At 42.2% G+C, this 21850-nt stretch overlaps 1 protein-coding gene across 2 annotated transcripts in view; it reads right to left on the reverse strand.

Annotated features, from left to right (window-relative positions):
- TANC2 (tetratricopeptide repeat, ankyrin repeat and coiled-coil containing 2) overlaps positions 1 to 21850 on the reverse strand; it is a 198873-nt gene that overhangs the window by 152280 nt on the left and 24743 nt on the right. The window lies entirely within an intron of this gene.

A 21850-nucleotide genomic window follows, 5' to 3' on the forward strand; every position in this document is an offset into this window, starting at 1 on the left:
ATATTCTGGTTCTCAAACGTTCTGGAACAGAAAAGGTCCTGCACCTATCCACTCTCCCCTGGGCTTCAGATGCAACGTTTATGAATTATCTGCTATACTCAGAACATGACTTACATTTAAGGTAAATGGTGAAAAGAAGCCACTTTCATTCTGCAAGTTAGTAAAACAGAACAAGCAGAATGGAAGCATCTACCTTGCAAGAAAAGAGACAGTTGCATTTCTCTTATCCTGAATTTATTACACATTACTCTTTTTATACGTCTACTATATTACACAGCTCTTTTTATCAATTTTCAGATAAAACGGGTATGAGGGTAAAACATTTGTGCCGCCCAGTATGCCCCCATTTTTATTTTATTTTTTGCTTGCCTTCATGGTCAGAGCAGTACATTTGGAAGCGTGATAGGGGAAACAACAAAAACATCCAAACAATACCCAAGTTAATTATGCTTTTCAACCCTCATGACTTCTGAGTCTGTCTAGATTTTTCACATGTTGTCTGAAGTTTTTTCAGATTCACTTTCATAATAAAAGTATGAGAGACTAAGGGCGCAATCCTAACTTTTGCTGGAACAGGCAAGCCAGGAGGCTTGCGCTGTATTCAGCGCAGGATTGTGGCCAGAAGCAGCTTAGCCAGAGGCAAGAGGAAACTTTTCCCCTTACCCCTGGTTAAGGGCTGCTGGAGTGTATGGGTCTCCTCAGACTTGCGCCACCTCCTGAGGTGGCACAAGTCCAAGGAGAGTGGAGCGGCTTTAAGTCGTTCTGTTCTCACCTTCTGCTCCCCACTTGCCCACCCCCGGGGCCGCCCATCGCCCTCCCCCCGCCCAGGAACGCCTCCCTCCCTCCTCCTCCCCATTCCCCCGCGCCTACCTTTCATCCTTACATCGGCTCATCCGAGCTGACGCAAGGAGCTGGGGGGAAGCTGGTATGGAGGCTTCTATCAGCCTCTGCAGGCCAGCACTTTTCAGAGCACCGGCCTGGCTTCCTCCCAAGGCGGCGCAAACGTGCTTTACGGCACATTTGTGACACTCCCAGGCCAGCCCAAGGAACTTGGGCTGGCATAGGGCACAGTTTGGATTGCGCCCTAAGACTTGCAATCCTAACCACACTTTCCTGAGAGTAAGCCCCATTGAACAAAATAGGACTTACTTCTGAGTAGACTTGGTTAGGATTGTGCCCTTAGTGCCATATGTCCTCCAAATACACACTGAATGCTCTGGGATTCATGCTAATAACATGCAGATTCTACTAACGGAATGTTTCTAAAATATGCAAATTTGTTCTCATCTATTAGACTGTGGTACCTTTTAATAAAAATATATACTTCATGGTTTATATCAGTGCTAGAGGCATACTCCATCATGGAATTATAATAAATACTCTTAACCTTTTTACTAATCATGACAGACCACTGTAAAGAAAATGCATTAAACTAAACATATCCATTTGGTAAATTTTCCATGCTTGCTACCAAAGCTAGCAAAGTATTTGCTTCTGAAGGAACAAAAGGAGGAGATTATTTCATTCTTATAAGAATTACAGTCTAAAATAATTCTAAAAATAGGCAGCTAATGTGGCATATTACAAGACAGGAGACAGGGGTATGGACAGCTTTCTCAAGTGTTACTCCATTAAAAACTCTATCCCAAAATAAACCTGCCTCTGCATGCTATATTTATTTAAAGGAACCAAATACATGTTGAAATTAACTCCAGTATTTTGAGACTGAATTAACATTTCAGAATTTAACCCCCAAATACCTAGATCTAAGCAAAACAGCTCCTGTATCTGTTTCAATTCAATTTAAATACCTTGTTTTTCTGAATGCTCCATTAGCTCTAAATTTCTATTTTCTTATGGGCTAATTCTTGACCTATAAAAGTGGCACATCTTCACAGTGCATTACTGCAGTCAATAGGGTCTTCTTTCCCCACTGATTCCGCTAGGCACCTTTCTTTGGCTGTAGTTTTGCCAGACAAGGTAGTGTCAGTAAGAATCTCCATCTATCATGTAGGTAAGTATAAAACCTGGCAAGAAAACCATTTGGACAGATATGAACACCCTAACGGCTGACAATATTGTCTTCCCATTTAAGCAAAGTATACAATTCAGGTGTGAAAAGACCTTCAGTGTTTCAATATTTACAGTTAAGAAACGTTATTTCAAGTTTAAACCAGAAAAATGTCATTAGATCACAGACAAAGTTTGAGCAATTAGCATATAATAAACAAAATAAGTAACTCTGTAGGCTGCAATCCTATACACTCTTTCTTGGGAGTAAATCTCACTGAACACAATGGGACTTCTGTGTACACATGCATTGAATTGTACTCTTAGACAGAAATCCTGCACACAGTTTCCTGGGAGTATACCCCATTGGACTACAAAACAAATTATTCTAGGGCAGAGAGAAGCAATTTCTCAAATTACATGTGAAAATGATAAAAATCTAAAGTAGCAGCAAGTGAAGAGGTTTGGACTGTTCTTCCTCCTAAGATGTGGTGGGAGCACAGGCATGCATCTATAAATAGGAGCTGTGTGGTGATGAAAGAAATTGCCAGGCACGTATCAGTTCTCTTATCTCCCTCACTCTGGCTTCTATCTTATCCCCCTGCACAGCCTGCTGAACAAGAACCAGGCATTGTGAAATAATATGTAGAACAGACAGACTTGAGTGCAGATCATTGATAAAGTGATGCCTCTTTTACTGGCTTCTATCTCCACCTTTCTGGTGTTCTGTGCAGAGAGAAGTGATAGAACACTTCTGTATCTGTTTGTGCCATCCTGAAAAGGATATCGTGGGACAGTATACGAAGATGACTACCAAAATGGTCAAGGGCTTTTTAGTTCTAGGGGAAAAGGGTGGAAGAAACTATGAGTGGGGAATGAGAGGTTTATGAAAACACTTACATCTTTAAAAGTGGTAATTGCAAAGAAGAGCTACCAAAACAATCAGGGGCTTTTTAGTTTGGGGGGAGCGGAAGGTGAGGGGTTGGGGTTGGAAACTAAGGCTGGGGAAGAAGACAAAAGTTTATGAAAGTAGACATGGTTTAGAAAGAAGAATAAAAAAAGTCACAATATAGTACTATTTTTATTAATATCACCCAGAAAGACAACATCTTAAGGAAATTTAATAAGGTCCCCACTTGCTTGTGTTAGTTCTGATGCATGAGTTGTTCCTCACTTAGGGCCCAATCCTAAACAGCGTGCGCCAGTTTACCGCCAGCGCACACTGTTGCAAATGTGCCGTAAAGCATATCTGTGAGCTATTAGTGCAGTGGAGCACTGAAGCTAGCCCAGCGTCAACTGGCACTGGGCAAGCACTTGTGGAACACTGGCGCTCCACCACTCCGCAGTCACCCAAATCGCTGGGTGGCGGAGAGGCAGGTGGTTGCGTGGAGGGAGGTATTCTGCGGCGGGGGAGGGCGTGGAGGATCCTGAACTCCATGTCGGGCTGCACAGCCTGACATAGAGGTTCTTGATTCTACGACAGCCCAAGGGCTGGCACAGAACTGAGTAACCCCATTGTGGGGCTATTTCCCTTCCCCCGAGGAGTCACTGATGGCAGTCCTGTTGCACACAGGATGCCACAGCAGCCATTTCGGCGCCACAGCAGTCCCAGTGGAAGAGGCAGCTCAGGAATGGGCTGTTAGAGTGCAATCCTTACCTGCTCTTCAGTTAGCTCAAGTCTGCTATGCTAGCCCAGTAATGTCTCAAAAGTACCATAAAGCATGTTTGTGCCTCCTCAGGAGCAGGATGGGCCAATGCAGAGGCCCCTGGTGGGTGGACTGGGAGGTGGATCGGGCCCAGGAGGGGGTGGGGTTGGTCATGGAACCTTAGGCCGAATCCTAACCCCTACTCCCTAATGCCTGCCTACGTAAACCAACTTAAATAAAGTCAGAGGAGTAATCTGATGATTTGTGTCAGCAATTCTGCTGATGCAGATATTAGTAGCTCCATGGGGTGGCTGGCACAGGACACAGTGTAAGGGGGAAAATATTCCCTTACTCCCTGTTGCATTCCAGGCACCTCCTAACCTGTGCTGTACACAGCATAGGCCAGGATTGGGCTGCCCCTGCCTAGTGGTCAGACTGCCCATTTTAAGATTTCAGTGGTTATATACTACTTGGGTTGATAACTGTCAATACAGTGGGGGGGGGGGGAAATTAGAGGGAACATTGGTTTGGATTTAACTTCTTTCTTTTCTCACACTTTTCAGTTTCTCAGAATCTATAAGAAAACTGATATAAAACAATATATCAAACCATGGAAGAGTAATAAAATTCTTAAAATCAAAAATGGCAAATGTGCCATTGCCAGAATACTAAAGATTACGACATTACATCATATATTTTTTTACTGCCCACTCCATGATACCCTTCGTAAGATCTATCTGGCTCCACTGCTGAACAAAATGCAGGGTTGGGAGGATTCATTTAAATTACAAACTCTTCTTTCCATAGAGGAAACTGACTCTCTTGACAAGGTTGCCAACTTTGTTTCTGGGATTCTGGCAGGACGGAATTCTGGGTCTTCCGCTATAATATGGTGAATGGGGGGAGGGGGTATTGGATGATTACGAGTGTTTTATTTTATTGTGTGTGTGTTCTGAATGTTTAATGTTTGGTTGTTGTTTTGTATTTCCATTATCTATGCCAATAAAGGTCTTATGTATGTATGTAAGATTACTTTTATGCTTTGTTTCAGATATACTAGTATCTGACCTGGGATCAGAGAAAAGTGGAGGAATTTGCACGAGCGCTTGAGAAATCTCTTCCAGGCCCGGTCGATGCAAACACATCCAACAGATGGGAACATTTCAAGAATGCCGTTTACAACAACGCCTTGTCCATATTTGGCAAGAAGACCAACAAGACGGCAGACTGGTTTGAAGCCCACTCTGAGGAGTTGACACCAGTCATTGAGGAAAAGAGGAGAGCTCAAGCAGCATACAAGGCCTGTCCCAGTGAGCGCAACCTGCAGGTCCTCCGAGCTGCTCGCAGCAAAGTCCAGCAGACTGCCAGGAGATGTGCTAACGACTACTGGCTTCAGCTCTGCTCCCAGATACAGGAAGCAGCTGACACAGGCAACATCAAGGGGATGTATGATGGTATCAAGCAGGCCTTAGGTCCAACACATAAGAAAATTGCCCCTCTGAAGTCTGCCACAGGCGAGGTCATCCAGGATCGGGCGCAGCAGATGGAACGCTGGGTGCAGCACTACTCTGAGCTATATTCCAGAGAAAATGTAGTCACCGAAGAAGCGCTGAACAACATTGAGTGCCTTGCCTGTGCTGGAGGAGCCTGACAGTGAACCAACCCTAGAAGAACTACACATGGCCCTGGACTCCCTTGCCTTTGGCAAGGCACCTGGAAAAGACAGCATCCCTGCTGAAGTCCTAAAGTGCTGCAAAGAGATCATCGCTACTGAGCTGCATGAAATCCTCTGTCTCTGCTGGAGAGAAGGTGAAGTACCTCAAGACATGAGGGATGCAAACATCATCACACTGTACAAGAACAAAGGTGACAGGGGTGACTGCAATAACTACCGTGGCATCTCTCTCCTTAGCATTGTAGGAAAGTTGTTTGCCCGAGTTGCACTAAAGAGGCTCCAGGTACTTGCAGAGAGCGTTTATCCAGAATCACAGTGCGGATTCCAAGCCAGCAGGTCCACCACTGATATGGTATTCTCCCTTAGACAACTGAAGGAGAAATGCAGGGAACAACGACAGCCACTCTTTATAGCCTTCATAGATCGCACGAAGGCTTTCGACCTGGTCAGCAGGGACGGCCTCTTCAAGATTCTCCCCAAGATTGGATGTCCACCCAGGCTCCTCAGCATCATCAGATCCTTCCACAAGGACATGAAGGGCACTGTTGTCTTCGATGGCTCCACATCAGACCCTTTTGACATCCGAAGCGGCGTGAAGCAGGGCTGTGTTCTTGCACCAAGCTTGTTTGGGATTTTCTTCGCTGTCCTGCTGAAGTAGGCCTTTGGAACTGCAACAGAAGGCATCTATCTCCGGACCAGATCAGATGGAAAGCTCTTCAACCTCTCCAGACTGAGAGCAAAGTCCAAAGTCCAGCTGAAATGTCTTCGTGACTTCCTCTTTGCCGACGATGCAGCTGTCACTACCCACTCTGCCAAAGATCTCCAGCAGCTCATGGATCGTTTTAGCAAGGCCTGCCAAGATTTTGGACTGACGATCAGCCTAAAGAAAACACAGGTCATGGTTCAGGATGTGGACTCACCTCCCTGCATTACAATCTCTGAGCATGAACTGGAGGTTGTCCATGACTTTGTGTACCTTGGCTCAACGATCTCTGACACTCTTTCTCTCGATACTGAGCTAAACAAACCCATCGGTAAAGCAGCTACCACGTTTTCCAGACTCACAAAGAGAGTCTGGTCCAACAAGAAGCTGACGGAACATACCAAGATCCAGGTCTACAGAGCTTGCGTCCTGAGTACACTTCTGTACTGCAGAGAGACATGAACTCTTCGCTCACAACAGGAGAGGAAACTGAACGCTTTCCACATGCGCTGCCTCCGACGCATCCTCGGCATCACCTGGCAGGACAAAGTTCCTAACAACACAGTCCTGGAATGTGCTGGAATCCCTAGCATGTATGCACTGCTGAAACAGAGACGCCTGCGTTGGCTCGGTCATGTCGTGAGAATGGATGATGGCCGGATCCCAAAGGATCTCCTCTATGGTGAACTCGTGCAAGGAAAGCGCCCTACAGGTAGACCACAGCTGCGATACAAGGACATCTGCAAGAGGGATCTGAAGGCCTTAGGGATGGACCTCAACAAGTGGGAAACCCTGGCCTCTGAGCGGTCCGCTTGGAGGCAGGCTGTGCAGCATGGCCTTTCCCAGTTTGAAGAGACACTTTGCCAGCAGTCTGAGGCAGAGAGGCAAAAAAGGAAGGCCCATAGCCAGGGAGACACACCAGGGACAGACTGCACTTGCTCCCGGTGTGGAAGGGATTGTCACTCCCGGATTGGCCTTTTCAGCCACACTAGATGCTGTTCCAGAACCACCTTTCAGAGCGCGATACCATAGTCTTTCGAGACTGAAGGTTGCCAATACTACTATCTAATACTAGTATCTGAACCAAAAATTCCAGAAAATGGTAATTCGTACTTTAAATGAGATTTTCCAATATCATTTTAATTCAGAGCCAATATTATGCTTCCTGAATTACATAAAAGGACATACCAAATAAAAGCTGCAAACCAGTACTTTCCTAATTAACATCTGCAAGGTTAGTAATGATAAAACAGTAATCAAACCTTCTAAGTTGGAATGGCTAAGTAAAATATGGTCAGTCAAACTGGCAGAACTAGCAGAATATTTAAAATGCAATAATTACTTTGAATAGTGATGCATAATATAGAAATCGGCACATATTCTCAAGCAATACCTCTACTCTTGATTACCAAGAACATGCATATTTTAACTTATGATTTATCTGATATCCACTATAATGTATAAGGAACAGCCGTGACTAAACTTAAGTATCACAAATAGTATGTGTCAATTTCATTTTAAGTAAAATTTCAAATAAAATAGTTATATATTTGTTGATTAAATTAAGTAAAAGTATTTAAATGGACACACAACGAGTATATATTAGGGAAAAAATAGTTGGATACAGACGTATATTTGGCACACACACAAACGCAAAATAACTAGAATAATACTCTTAGGTTTACATTTTGTTCTGTTTTCTAATAACTCATATTGGTTTTATTAATTATTAGTAGTATGCTTTTTCAACAAAAAGTAGCTCTCAAAACAGTTTACACAGCAAATAATTAATGGATTTCCATTAAAAGATTAGTCCTCATCAAAATTGTACCTACTATAGGCAAGCCTTCTATCCATGGAGGAATAATTCCGGAAACCACCCCCCACAGATACAGAAACCACTGATATGGAGGAACCCTGTCTCTGCAAAAAAAAAAACCCCACACCCATTAACGTTGCTGAGATTGTTACTAGGGCAAGAATGGCCTTGCTTTTACAGGTTGCTATAGGCATTCAAGCTAATAGAGGCAGGCTGGCAGCAGACTGAATACTTGAAAAGACTCAATCAGTGCTAACAGGAAGCAGGAAGTTAACTCCTTCCTGTTGCCTCTGAGCGACAGGCTTTCAGGCTGCTGGCAGCCTGCCTGCACATCACTATAATGCTTATAGCAACATGTAAAAGCAAGAACATTTTTGCCCCAGTAAGGATCTCTCAACAATGTTAATGAGGCCCCCCATCCAGTTATCCCCATCCCATCGCAGATAAATGAATCCGTGAATATGGGTACCTGCCTATATTTTGCTTATTTTTTAAAAAAATTCCACAATGTATGTTCTGAACACCTTACTAGAAATTTTTCCATTATTCCAAAGGGTGCTTGGATTATAAAATTAGGCAGGCCTTTGCTGGGATTTTGTACTAAATGCTGAATGACTCTTCCAAATCCTAAATTATAGCAAAGAAAACACTTGCCTTTTGTTGAAAACTACATACACTAAGTTCCTTACATACATACTAGTTTGGTTCCACAGGTCTGTACGGAATTCGGAATGTATGTATCTCAAAACATCTGGTGCTTGAAGGCTCTGAACTGTCACTTCTGCATGAAAGCACCACCAAGAGAAGTACTGTACCTGCAGAAAAGGGCTGATGCAACCATCCATAACTTGAACATCCGTAATTCAGGGAGCTAGTGTAAATGGCCTTGTATTGGAATAGAAGCATTCTGTTCTTATACAAGTCACTGATTTTCATAGCCCCTTTCAGCCAGACACAAATGCCAAGAGGGTACAGACATAGCCTGTCTTCTGAGTAATGACTCTGATACTGACCTGTACAGTGACACTATGAAGGACACATGCAACCAGATCAAACCAATAATCCAGTCCAAAGAGGAACAGTCAAGTGGGGGGGGGGCACCAAATGCAAACCATGAGGCCAGCAGTTCAGCCACCCGGGCAGGCAAACAGAGTCCAAGGGACTGCCCTCCAACTGCCCTGATATGTCACCCAAGAGTCCTAGAACAGGGGAAAAGGAGAGCATGTGAGCAGGAGGCAGGGTACTGCCAGTGAGAATGTATGGATTTGCTCTCTTGCTCTGTGATCTGAGCTGGGTTAAGCATCTTGTGCAAAGTAAGCTAATGTTAGTATTATTATTAACAAAATATAACAGAGAAGGAAGCGCTATCATTAGGAGAGAAAGATGCAAGCAACCATCCTTTAGCTGTGATAAAGAGACAATATGTGGAAAGGAGGGCCTCTGTCTTTGGGGTGGTCTCAGGGCAGGAACCCACAAAAGCTTAACAATAATGACCCCTGCTGGTACTACAACGTAATCACAAATGAATCAAACCCCCCCCCCCAATTGCACACATCTCATGAACATAAGATTCTCCAGGATAAAACTGTTCTTGCTAGGGTTTACATAGAATATGAGAAAGTTGAATCAAGCACATATTCACTCAAAAGAAAAAAATTTGTAATCACTCCATCCCTACCTGCAACAACATGTAAGAGTTAATCAGACTGATAGTGACCATCATTTGGAGTAAGTTGTCAAGCCAGAGCTGTCCAAGGTCCTGCAGCCCATGTTTGATTGCTCCTCTGACCTCCTACCATGTCACCAAACTGCTGCTGCCTGCAGGTCCCATATGGCTTGGTTCTCCAACAATGCCATGGTTTAGATAAAATACTACTAGAGAAAAATAATCACCTGGTACAAGGGAAATGGCACCATAGAGCAATTTCTTGTGTTGAAATAAATTGTGTTGAAAGAAACTGAACTGCTTTGTCTTTGTAGAAATTAGCACTCTTGATACAAAGCCATTAGAAGCACAAATTGACAGAAACACTGTTCTTAAATAAAAGTTGACCATTTCCTATGCTGGCTCACAAATTTTAAGGAGAACGCTCTCAGGTGAGCAGTTGAAATTCATCAGACCCGTTGAGGAAAAAAAATTATTGATCTCTGAGCCATATGAGACTAAAAATTGTTGATCTCTGATCCATAAGAGTAATTACTTGCAACCTTACAAAACCTGGTATAATCCTGCTCAGGATTATAATCCTGCTCAGGATTATTAATCCTGCTCAGGATCATTTAGTTCTTGACGTGCTAAATGACTGTGGCTTAGATCAGCTAGTCACGGAGCCCACCAGAGGACAGGTGACTCTGGATTTAATTTTGTGCGGTACGCAGGACCTGGTTAGAGATGTAAACGTTACTGAGCCATTGGGGAACAGTGATCATGCTGCGATCCGTTTTGACGTGCATGTTGGGGGAAGAATACCAGGCAAATCTCTAACAAAAACCCTTTATTTCCGACGGGCGGACTTCCCCCAAATGAGGAGGCTGGTTAGAAGGAGGTTGAAAAGGAGGGTAAAAAGAGTCCAATCTCTCCAGAGTGCATGGAGGCTGCTTAAAACAACAGTAATAGAGGCCCAACAGAGGTGTATACCGTAAAGAAAGAAGGGTTCCACTAAATCCAGGAGGGTGCCCGCATGGCTAACTAGCCAAGTTAGAGAGGCTGTGAAGGGCAAGGAAGCTTCCTTCCGTAAATGGAAGTCTTGCCCTAATGAGGAGAATAAAAAGGAACATAAACTGTGGCAAAAGAAATGTAAGAAGGTGATACGGGAGGCCAAGAGAGACTATGAGGAATGCATGGCCAGCAACATTAAGGGGAATAATAAAAGCTTCTTCAAATATGTTAGAAGCAGGAAACCCGCCAGAGAAGCGGTTGGCCCTCTGGATGGTGAGGGAGGGAAAGGGGAGATAAAAGGAGACTTAGAAATGGCAGAGAAATTAAACGAGTTCTTTGCATCTGTCTTCACGGCAGAAGACCTCGGGCAGATACCGCTGCCCGAACGGCCCCTCCTAACCGAGGAGTTAAGTCAGATAGAGGTTAAAATAGAATATGTTTCAGACCTCATTGATAAATTAAAGATCAATAAGTCACCGGGCCCTGATGGCATCCACCCAAGGGTTATTAAGGAATTGAAGAATGAAGTTGCAGACCTCTTGACTAAGGTATGCAACTTGTCCCTCAAAACGGCCACGGTGCCAGAAAATTGGAGGATAGCAAATGTCACGCCTATTTTTAAAAAGGGAAAGAGGGGGGACCCGGGAAACTATAGGCCGGTCAGCCTAACATCCATACTAGGTAAGATGGTGGAATGCCTCATCAAAGATAGGATCTCAAAACACATAGACGAACAGGCCTTGCTGAGGGAGAGTCAGCATGGCTTCTGTAAGGGTAAGTCTTGCCTCACAAACCTTATAGAATTCTTTGAAAAGGTCAACAGGCATGTGGATGCGGGAGAACCCGTGGACATTATATATCTGGACTTTCAGAAGGCGTTTGACACTGTCCCTCACCAAAGGCTACTGAAAAAACTCCACAGTCAGGGAATTAGAGGACAGGTCCTCTCGTGGATTGAGAACTGGTTGGAGGCCAGGAAGCAAAGAGTGGGTGTCAATGGGCAATTTTCACAATGGAGAGAGGTGAAAAGTGGTGTGCCCCAAGGATCTGTCCTGGGACCGGTGCTTTTCAACCTCTTCATAAATGACCTGGAGACAGGGTTGAGCAGTGAAGTGGCTAAGTTTGCAGACGACACCAAACTTTTCTGTGTGGTGAAGACCAGAAGTGATTGTGAGGAGCTCCAGAAGGATCTCTCCAGACTGGCAGAATGGGCAGCAAAATGGCAGATGCGCTTCAATGTCAGTAAGTGTAAAGTCATGCACATTGGGGCAAAAAATCAAAACTTTAGATATAGGCTGATGGGTTCTGAGCTGTCTGTGACAGATCAGGAGAGAGATCTTGGGGTGGTGGTGGACAGGTCGATGAAAGTGTCGACCCAATGTGCGGCGGCAGTGAAGAAGGCCAATTCTATGCTTGGGATCATTAGGAAGGGTATTGAGAACAAAACGGCTAGTATTATAATGCCGTTGTACAAATCGATGGTAAGGCCACACCTGGAGTATTGTGTCCAGTTCTGGTCGCCACATCTCAAAAAAGACATAGTGGAAATGGAAAAGGTGCAAAAGAGAGCGACTAAGATGATTACGGGGCTGGGGCGCCTTCCTTATGAGGAAAGGCTACAGCGTTTGGGCCTCTTCACCCTAGAAAAGAGACGCTTGAGGGGGGACATGATTGAGACATACAAAATTATGCAGGGAATGGACAGAGAGGATAGGGAGATGCTTTTTAAATGTTTTTATCTGTTTGTATTAATGTTTTTTAAATTCTATTGTTTTTTAATATGTTGTTAGCCGCCCTGGGTCCCGTTAGGGAGAAGGGCGGGATAAAAATAAAGTTTTATTATTATTATTATTATTTTCACTCTCACATAATACCAGAACCAGGGGACATCCACTAAAACTGAGTGTTGGGCGGGTTAGGACAGACAAAAGAAAATATTTCTTTACTCAGCGCGTGGTCGGTCTGTGGAACTCCTTGCCACAGGATGTGGTGCTGGCGTCTAGCCTAGACGCCTTTAAAAGGGGATTGGACAAGTTTCTGGAGGAAAAATCCATTATGGGGTACAAGCCATGAAGTGTATGCGCAACCTCCTGATTTTAGAAATGGGCTATGTCAGAATGCCAATGCAAGGGAGGGCACCAGGATGAGGTCTCTTGTTATCTGGTGTGCTCCCTGGGGCATTTGGTGGGCCGCTGTGAGATACAGGAAGCTGGACTAGATGGGCCTATGGCCTGATCCAGTGGGGCTGTTCTTATGTTCTTATATTCTTAGGATACAGGAGGCTCACCTAGTTGCAGAACTTGCTAGAATGCCTCCTTGTTAGCATTTAAAATCAAAATCAGCTCAACAGTTGGAAAAACAGATTTTTTTTTACAAAAAACAGAGAGAAAACATGGAAGCCACAGTAGTACAAATCAGTGTAGATAACAGGAGCCAAAGAGGAGCTCCTCCATCTGCTTGATCAAGAGCTTGCCAAAATCATGCCTTACAGGATACGTTCAATACTCTAACACAGTGTTTCCCAAACTGTGGGTTAGGATCCACCAGTGGGTCACAAGTTTATTTTTGGTGGGTCACAAAAAGTTTTTGAAACATTAAAAAAACTTGCAAGCACCCTTGCCCAGTTTGCAGAGGAGAAAATCATTAGCAGAAACGCTAACCTGGAGTTTGAGGTAATCTTCATACTCCCACATTGAAATGTCACATTTTCCTCTTTTGAGAAAATAGGAAAATGGAGTGCAGCAGAGCACATGTGAACTCATTTTCAGCCTTTTGTCTGGCCTGAAAGTCCCTAACTGCACATTTTGCTCTCCTGTCCAGCCTTCTGCGTACCCTGGAATGACCTTAAAGGTTTGAGGGAACAGTCCTTGAACTTAGTTTCTAGGGTGAGTCTAGTTAATGTCTACCATACATGCTATACGTAAGGTCTCTAGCAGCCTCAGGAGCACAGGACCCTAATAATAATAATAATAATAATAATAATAATAATAATAATAATAATAATACAATATGCCTTTCTAGATTTTTTTTCTAGTGGCACAATAGATTGCCATTTAAAAAAGTGAGTCCTGTGCTCAAAAGTCTGGGAAGCACTGCTCTAAACTGTTCTCTAATGTGAGAGCATACAGACCAACTAGTTCTCTCACTCAAACTGTTCAAAGTTGAGTTCCCCAAGCTGCACATGGCAAACAAGCTATTTACTGTAAGAGGGGCTTAAGAAATCCCTTGGTTTGCAACCATCTGGAGGTCACAACATTAGGATTTATCAAGCCCCTGGGGAATTACAATACACGGCTGATTTGTCACATAGAATCTACAGAACTGCAGGTTTGACAGACCTGTGTTAGGGAGCTTGTATATTACCATTTTACAAAATCTATCTTCACACCTACTCCCAAGTTTCAAAGATATTTTATTTACCTGCCTCATCCGGAAATATATTTTGCCTGTACTAGAGTCTTTCAGCAAAGAGCTCTGTACTATTGGAAATGTAAGTAGATGCAGACCCATTGCACTATTTTGGAAAGCTAATAAGAATCAGATTTCCAATCACTGCCTAAAATGAATTCTCAATCCCCATATGAGAATTAGCCCCAGGTAGCCCCTGCTAACTAGGTAGAGTCATTTTTTTCAAGTGCCACTCATCTTACGTTCAGCAGGGGGAGAGTAATTGTTCCACTTCACCCCAGCAGTGTTTTTTCTAGTGGTTGCTGGTGTTTTTTTCTGCATCTTTTTAGACTGTGATTTTGTTGAAAGCAGTATACAAATACTCTTAATAATGATAATAATAATAATAATATGAGACAAAGATCCGAATCTGAGCTTTGCTCCTCAATTTCTATATCTATCTCCATTTATCTCCCTAAATTTCTTTGGAATATACCTTCTGACCACATTCACTATCTGTGAAGAATGTAGCATCAGTCTTGAATACCATGAAACAAGAATATTTTTCATCTATTAATTTAGATTCCCCATCTGCCTTCTTCACAGGAAACCACCACTGTTTTAGGAAAAACGGGAATATCCCATACCTTTGGGGTAATTCCTGGTGGAGGCAGAGGGCATTCCTATACAGATGGGATTGTCCCTGTATACCAAGGGTGCCCAAACCCCAGCCCTGAGGCTTCTTGAGGCCCTCAAGAACTCCCAATCCAGCCCACAGTGAGCCTCCAGTCTCCAATGAGCCTCTGGCCCTCCGGAGACTTGCTGGAGCCTGCGCTGGCCCAACACAACTGCTCTCCATGTGACGGCCAACTGTTCAACCTCTCACATGAGCTGTGGAACCAAGGCTTCCTCTGCTGCTTGCTGTTTCACATTCATGATGCTGCAGCAGCAACAAAGGAAAGGCTGGCCTTGCTTTGTGCAAGGCCTTTTATAGGCCTTGAGCTATTGCAAGACCTGCATTCATTCATATAAGTTCCATCTCTAATATATTCATTTATGTAGATTTATTCAAATTTGAAATGTAAATTAATTCTTCTTTTTCCTGGCCCCTGACACAGTGTCAGAGAGATTATGTGGCCCTCCTGCCAAAAAGTTTGGACACCCCTGCTGTATACGAACGCTCCTGCCTCCACCAGGGAAAGGATTGATTCCCATCCCTCAATTGGTAAAAATTACTCTATTATACAATAGCCATTGTCTCTAACTCTTTAGGGTTTCACCAACTTGGGAGGGTTGTTGCTTATTTGACCACTCTTTAGATCAGGTCTTAACACATTTCACCAAGACTTTATGTACTGTCAAACATCCAAGCTTCCTCTGACAACTGAAGAAGACTTTGTTTTTTATTTATTGGTGTGGGTCAACTTAAGATGATAACGAAGAGTCTTGTGGCTTAAAGACAGACCTTAGAGTTATACTGATTGCAGCATACACTTTCAGACACTTCAGCCCCATTTCATCAGATAGATGAAGTATTACCCTCAGTTGACAGGTACACAGATACGTATACAGAGGAAAGGTTTTAACAGTGGTGCCATACAGCCATGCATTACAAGAGATACAGTCTGTGACACTTCTATGTAAGGTTTAAATACATATAAGCTAAGCATAGAGAGAATTTGCAACAGCAGTAATTGATTCTAACACAAGCTTCCTACCTTTGCTAAGATAATTAACACCTATAGTGTGAAATGAAACTTCTTTTGATTCAAGCATAAACGGATACAACGAAACCTCCTAATAAGTTTTAATTCAGCACTTTCATGTTAAAACCTCTAAAGTTTTTGTGTTGAAGAATGGCAACTTTCAAGTCAGAAGCAAAATGTCCTGTTCCCCACCTGATGTCATATATGTGGCTATTTATTCTTTTGAATGGAACTGATTGTTCTGTGTATATAGTAAAAGATGTTATTGGTAGGTGCTTGTATATATCGGGGGATGAGTAGGTGAATGGCCACTGATGTCATGAATCCTGCTGCTGATATATCCATGACTTAAGGGAAAATAGGATCAGTCCTATATCCACAGGTCCTACAAACAAATGCCATTCACAGACTTTTACTTCAATCTCAGGGTTCTATGACACCTTTTTGACAATGAGTCTACCTCAGAGGCTCAGGTTAGTTGGGTGATTGTGCTGCACTGTTCTCTGGAAGTGAACATTCAGCCTTATGCAGAAAGGGATCAAGATACTTGGATGGGGACATAGCAGGTCATTATATATGAATGATGTCTGGAGAAAAACCAATTGTGTTCGTAATGTCAAGTGATGATCTTTCTAAAGCCTAAAGAGGCCACAGGCTGTAGCCTCTTTCCAAAAAATGGTCATGAATTTCTGAATTATTTTGAGATCTGTCATAAGAATACTACAGACATAACATGCGACATGCTCCAAAAAGATTTTTTTGTTCCATTTCTATCACATATAACCTAAAATCTAGACTACTGTGATATTTTCTTTCCTATTTGGCATTATAAAATAGTTTATGATCTCTGACATACAGGTTTTTCTCTACAAAATAAAAGCTGCCTTAGCCCAAATCAAACCATTAGTCCAGTTCAGTATTATTCTAAACAAACGAGTAAAAAAATTTCCAGACAGAGGTACTTCCCAGCCCTATCAAGAAATACCAGAGATACTTCTTAAAGGTTAGTAATCTAGCATCAGCTGGTACTCTAGATGAATTCAGGGATTCTACTCCAAAATGGGATTTGGAAGAGTCATACAGCATTAGCACAAAATCCCAGCAAAGGCCTGCCTAATTTTCCTAACTTCTTCACTAATGCTTAAAAACCCCATGAGTCCTTTCAAGCATTTACTTATTTTTTGTTCTTTGCAGATTAAATTATTCTCTCTCCCATTAACCCCAGAAGAACTGAGAAATGTAGTTTTCCACTGCTTTTGAGACCATACTATGGACATTTCCTTGTGCCTGGAAATTACTGTTGCAGCATTCTAGGTGCTAGAAGGTGGGGGTGGAATAAAAGAAATCTTGATCCACCACCACCACTATCCACCACCAGGAAAGCTGCAAGTATAGCTGGCAGTGGATATGATGATGAGCAAACTCCAACATGAGACACAACAAACCCAGCAACAGTTTGGAAAGAATCTGGGCTAATATTAAATTTGAATAACAAGTTCACCTTTGAATAAGCTTCACCTCCATACAGAGGTCATGTTGTTCATTTTGAAGAACAAAATTGATTTACATTAGGACAAAATATTACATTACAATACTGAAGAAGTACAATCAAAAAAGGCAAATTATTTAATGCAAGCACATGAAATTAAACATTCACAGCAGCTCGAAAAACATCATGTAAGAAAAAATTGTGTTATTTCAAGAAAACATACTTCCACTTCAATTGACTTAGAAAACAAGTCACATGAACTGAAATTCTAACTGCAATCTATAAAACTAATTGCTTATAGGTCTGCTGTCACTTATAGAATGTTTCGCCCACCTTTAAAGAATTTCAAATCCTGAAAATATTAAAATATATGGGGGGGGGAGAGGGAGAGAGAGAGAGAATGTGTGCAAATGCATTCATCTGAAAAATGCAAGTTCATGATTTTGTGCACACAAAATTCAGAGCAATTTTCTGAAACTAAAATATTTTCTTTTTCTAATAATAGAATCTATAACATCCTTAATTGCATTTTTTAAACTGCTGTAGCCTGTCAGTACATAAGAGACAAGTCCATTTTTTCCTCTGTGGATGGTATAAATATGTGGAGAGCTGCAGGTTTTATAATCCATCCATATATGAAACATGAATTGAAAAGCATTTATTGACACAGAAACAGTTCACTGGATATCATGTCCGAAGTAACAGGATCTTCAACAGTTATAGCAAGAAAGTAGAACAAGCTACTAATAAATAGAGAAAATAATACTACTGCAGGTATTTATTTTAAAGGAGAAAGCTGAATGCTTTATGTAAGTGCTGTAAGCAAGCAATTAGAAATCTCAACACAACACTTCCAAGTCAAAACTGCAGTCTCTTGATGGTTTCTGTGTATTAACTTCAAGCGAAAAAAATCCTTTTTTCTTTATTGATTTTTATATAGGCTTGAAGCAGGCCTGAAAGTACCAATACATTTTTTTTTTAATTAGCGTACATACCAAACACAAATTTTCCTCCCCATATACTTACTGGTTTCTGGTTTTCCTCTCCATTTGTCAATAACATTCAATCTTTCTATCAGTAAGACAAAAAGCCTGGTCTTTCACAGGCAATGCTGCCACAAGAGAAGCATCCAGCAATCCACACCTCTTGGTTTCCTTGCTGCTAGATCCATATCGCTGCTAACAGCATCAGTGTGATATTACATGTCTTGTAAGGTTTGATTCCACAAGCCAATCTCTCTGGGGTGCTTGCTGCATCTTTTGAATGAGCAAGGAAAGCCAATTCAAGGTCAGTTTCAGGAGACCTTACATATATGCTTCTTTCTCCTTTAAGTCCTTCAGCACTAAATAATCCTTCTTCCCAGTCTACCACACCAACCATAGACTCTTACACTTCCCTAGGGATTAAATTAAGTATTTTCACACTTTCTCTCTATGGCGCACTTTAATTTGTCCCTCCCCTTGTAAGAGTAAATTACTGAAGGGACAGGTCGGTAATGGCGCAGTATACCCAAGTGAATGATTCACTGATATGCTCCTTAACATTCACGAGTAACACGAAAGGCTAGCAATGCAACCTCAGTCCACAGTGGATGAATGGTGCAATGCTGCTGTTGTCATGACAACTCATCGGGAAAAAAAGCACCACCATATATGGAGCTGTGACACGGATTCCGGTAATGGCTTATATTAAAAAGCTGTAAACCCTTTAACACCTTCTCTCTATCACATCTGTGTACAGCCTTCATTTTTAGTCACAACAAATTGTCACATGCACAATCACCTCAAATTGAAACAGTGTTTGAACAGGGAGCACTGCAGTAGCAACAATGAAATAACACAAGGACTCCTATCCTTGAGCAAAGAGAATGAAAAGAGAGAGAGAGAGGGAGAGAGAGAATGGGGGTGTGTGTGTGGGTCAGTGGGTGTGTGTGTGTAAAATAAGGCATAAAAAAGAAGCGCTTAAATTAAAATATACCTCAAAATTCAAATCAATTGGACCTCACTGATTCCCTAATAACAGATACATTTCCTTTATTGAAATTTTAATTATATATTCAAATAACTAACCCAGCTAATCAAATGGACAAAATAACAATTAAAAATAGAAATACAGGTGTGTTTCATTGTGCCATCGTTCCCCTCCCCCAATATCCGGTATCCACAGTTTCACTTATCTGCAGATGGGGGGGACGGGACACACCCCCTGCATCCATTAACTTTGCTGTTCTTATTTAAACTTGTGCAAAGCAGACAGTATCTTGCTTGTGCAGAAGTCTATAAGCAGAATGTTTATAGATGGACAAGCAGGCAGAAAGCCTGCATGCTAGAGGGACAATTCAGAGAGTATTAACAGGAAGCAAGAAGCCTCTAGCGTACAGTATTCCTGCTTGCTTGTAAAAGCAAGACACTGATCGCTTCTGCAAGTTTAAACACAGACAACAAACGTATTGGGCATGAGGAAGTGCCAGGGGCTGTGGGGATAGGATCCCCCCTTATCTGCAGTTTCTGGTATCCATAGGGGGGCAGAAACGCATCCTCCACAGATACCAGGGAGATGCGTGTATAAAATATAAATTAAAGCACTAAATTAAACTCAACTAACTACCAAAAAGGGATCCCTCTTTTTTAACCCATTTTTGCCCAGCCCACAGATGTGCACATTTGATCCCTGTTGCAAAGATGCAACATTGGGCAGAAATGGCTTAAATATATATCAAATACGTATGTATTGCCTTTATAAAGAGGCAGATAGCAAGCACATCAAGGAGAGAAAGAAGTATGGAAGAAACAAATGAGAACAAAACACCAACTAGGAAGCAAAGTAGGGAAAAGGTGGGGAAGGGAGAAGGCTTGTAATATGGGAAGTTTCCTGAGGCATACAAATCTAATGATGTATTAAAAAAACAAGATTTTAAAGCAACAATTTTCATAAATCTCTTCAACAGACAGGTAACTGAAATACTTTGCAGCCCCTCCCTTTGCACTTTGCCACTTAGGAGAGATTTCTCTCTCATTTGGCAAATATAAGATCAGAGGAGGCTGCAAGCAACAGGGCACAAGTCTGTGGGAATCGATGTATACTGCTATGAAAAGGGCAAAAGAGATGACAAATTAAGAGATAATTATTTTTAACACAGGGCAAAACTCTGTCTGCTGCCATCCTTGCCTAGGAAGGATCAATCCTATACACACTTACCTGGCAGTAAGTCCCACTGAAATAAATTGGACTTATTTCTAAATAGATATACATAGGATTGTACCTCCTTCACTCAGACTCCACCCAGGCCCCCGTGCTTTGCTACAAAGGTGTGGGCACAAACCAGTCCCATGCTTTCCCCACTTTTCTAACTGTTGCTGCTTCTTGCCATTGTGCTTGCCTATGACAGCAAGGGAGCTTGGGAGGCAAGAGAGCAAGAGATAGCATGGGGAGACAATAAGTGAAGTGCACCACACTGGTAGGCCCTTTTCAAGTGCAGAGTCCAGGGCAGCAGCCCCAGTTGCCCTCCCCAAGGGACGGGCCTGGTGTTGAGGCATTTGTTGACAACTCAGTGACTCTGAGACAGCTCCACCCTAAGGGAAAAATCCCAAGGCATCAGGTGCAAGCACATTCAAGAATCTTAGTTGGATTGATAACTATTCTGATGTAACACATGTTGGAACATTCCAGTAACAAGCACAAAGTTAAAAGCAGAAAAAAACATGGCAGACCACAGCTGAGTTTAAAAGCCAGCAAGATATTCAATCTAATTACAGATACTGGTCATTCTGAAATTAATGTATTTTCTGAGCAAGCCCACATCCTAAGTGGTTACTATAGCAATCAGAACAAATTGGTTTGTAACTAAATACAGCCTTTAGTTTCTGGGCTCAATTCAAACTGCTGGCTTTGACCTTTAGAGTCTAAACAGGCTGCAACCAGAGTCTCTTAGGAAACATATCCACCCAAGTGAATCTGCCCTTCTCTTGAGTTCTTCATCTGAACCCTGTATATATCTCCCTACACCAGTGTTTCTCAAACTGTGGATTGACACCCACTAGGTGGGTCGCAAGCCAATTTCAGGTGAGTCCCTATTCATTTCAATATATTAGATTTGATGCTACCATGGTGTGCAACTGCATTTGGGGAGATGTTACACATCTATACTTTTAACAGGCTACTACGTATATGCTTACATATACTATGCCATACTATACACTTAGGCATAGACTATGTATATTTAACAATGATAGTAAATGGAACTTACTCCTGGGTAAGCATGGGTAGGATTGCAGCCTAGGATTGTTAAAAAATTTTCCTGCTTGATGATGTCACTTCCAGAGGGTCCTGACAGGTTCTCATTCTAAAAAGTGAGTCTCAGTGCTAAAGGTTTGAGAACCACTACACAGTATGAAGCATGAAGGAAAGGGCCTTATCTATTGAAGCCCTGAGATGCTGAAAAACAGAAGGAAGTGAGCCTTACCCCACTCTAACTCACCTCATCAACAGACTGTCAAGAGTTATTGTTTTTCAGTGGATATTTTTGTACACATTTTAAACAATACCATTGGCTGAGAAGATTGTGTATTTTATATAGTATTTGTAATTTTAGCTTGATAACTTTGGACTTGTGGTTTCAAACCTTTGTATGCTGCATACCACCTTTAGTACCTTTATAGAATGGTTGTATCAAAATGTTGAAATTAAATAAATAATTCTAACGCATTGGTCATGCAATTCACCTGTGCTGCCAAGACTGTTAACTGCTTTACTCTCC

This window comes from Tiliqua scincoides, chromosome 5 (assembly GCF_035046505.1).
Source record: "Tiliqua scincoides isolate rTilSci1 chromosome 5, rTilSci1.hap2, whole genome shotgun sequence".
Lineage (NCBI taxonomy): Eukaryota > Metazoa > Chordata > Lepidosauria > Squamata > Scincidae > Tiliqua > Tiliqua scincoides.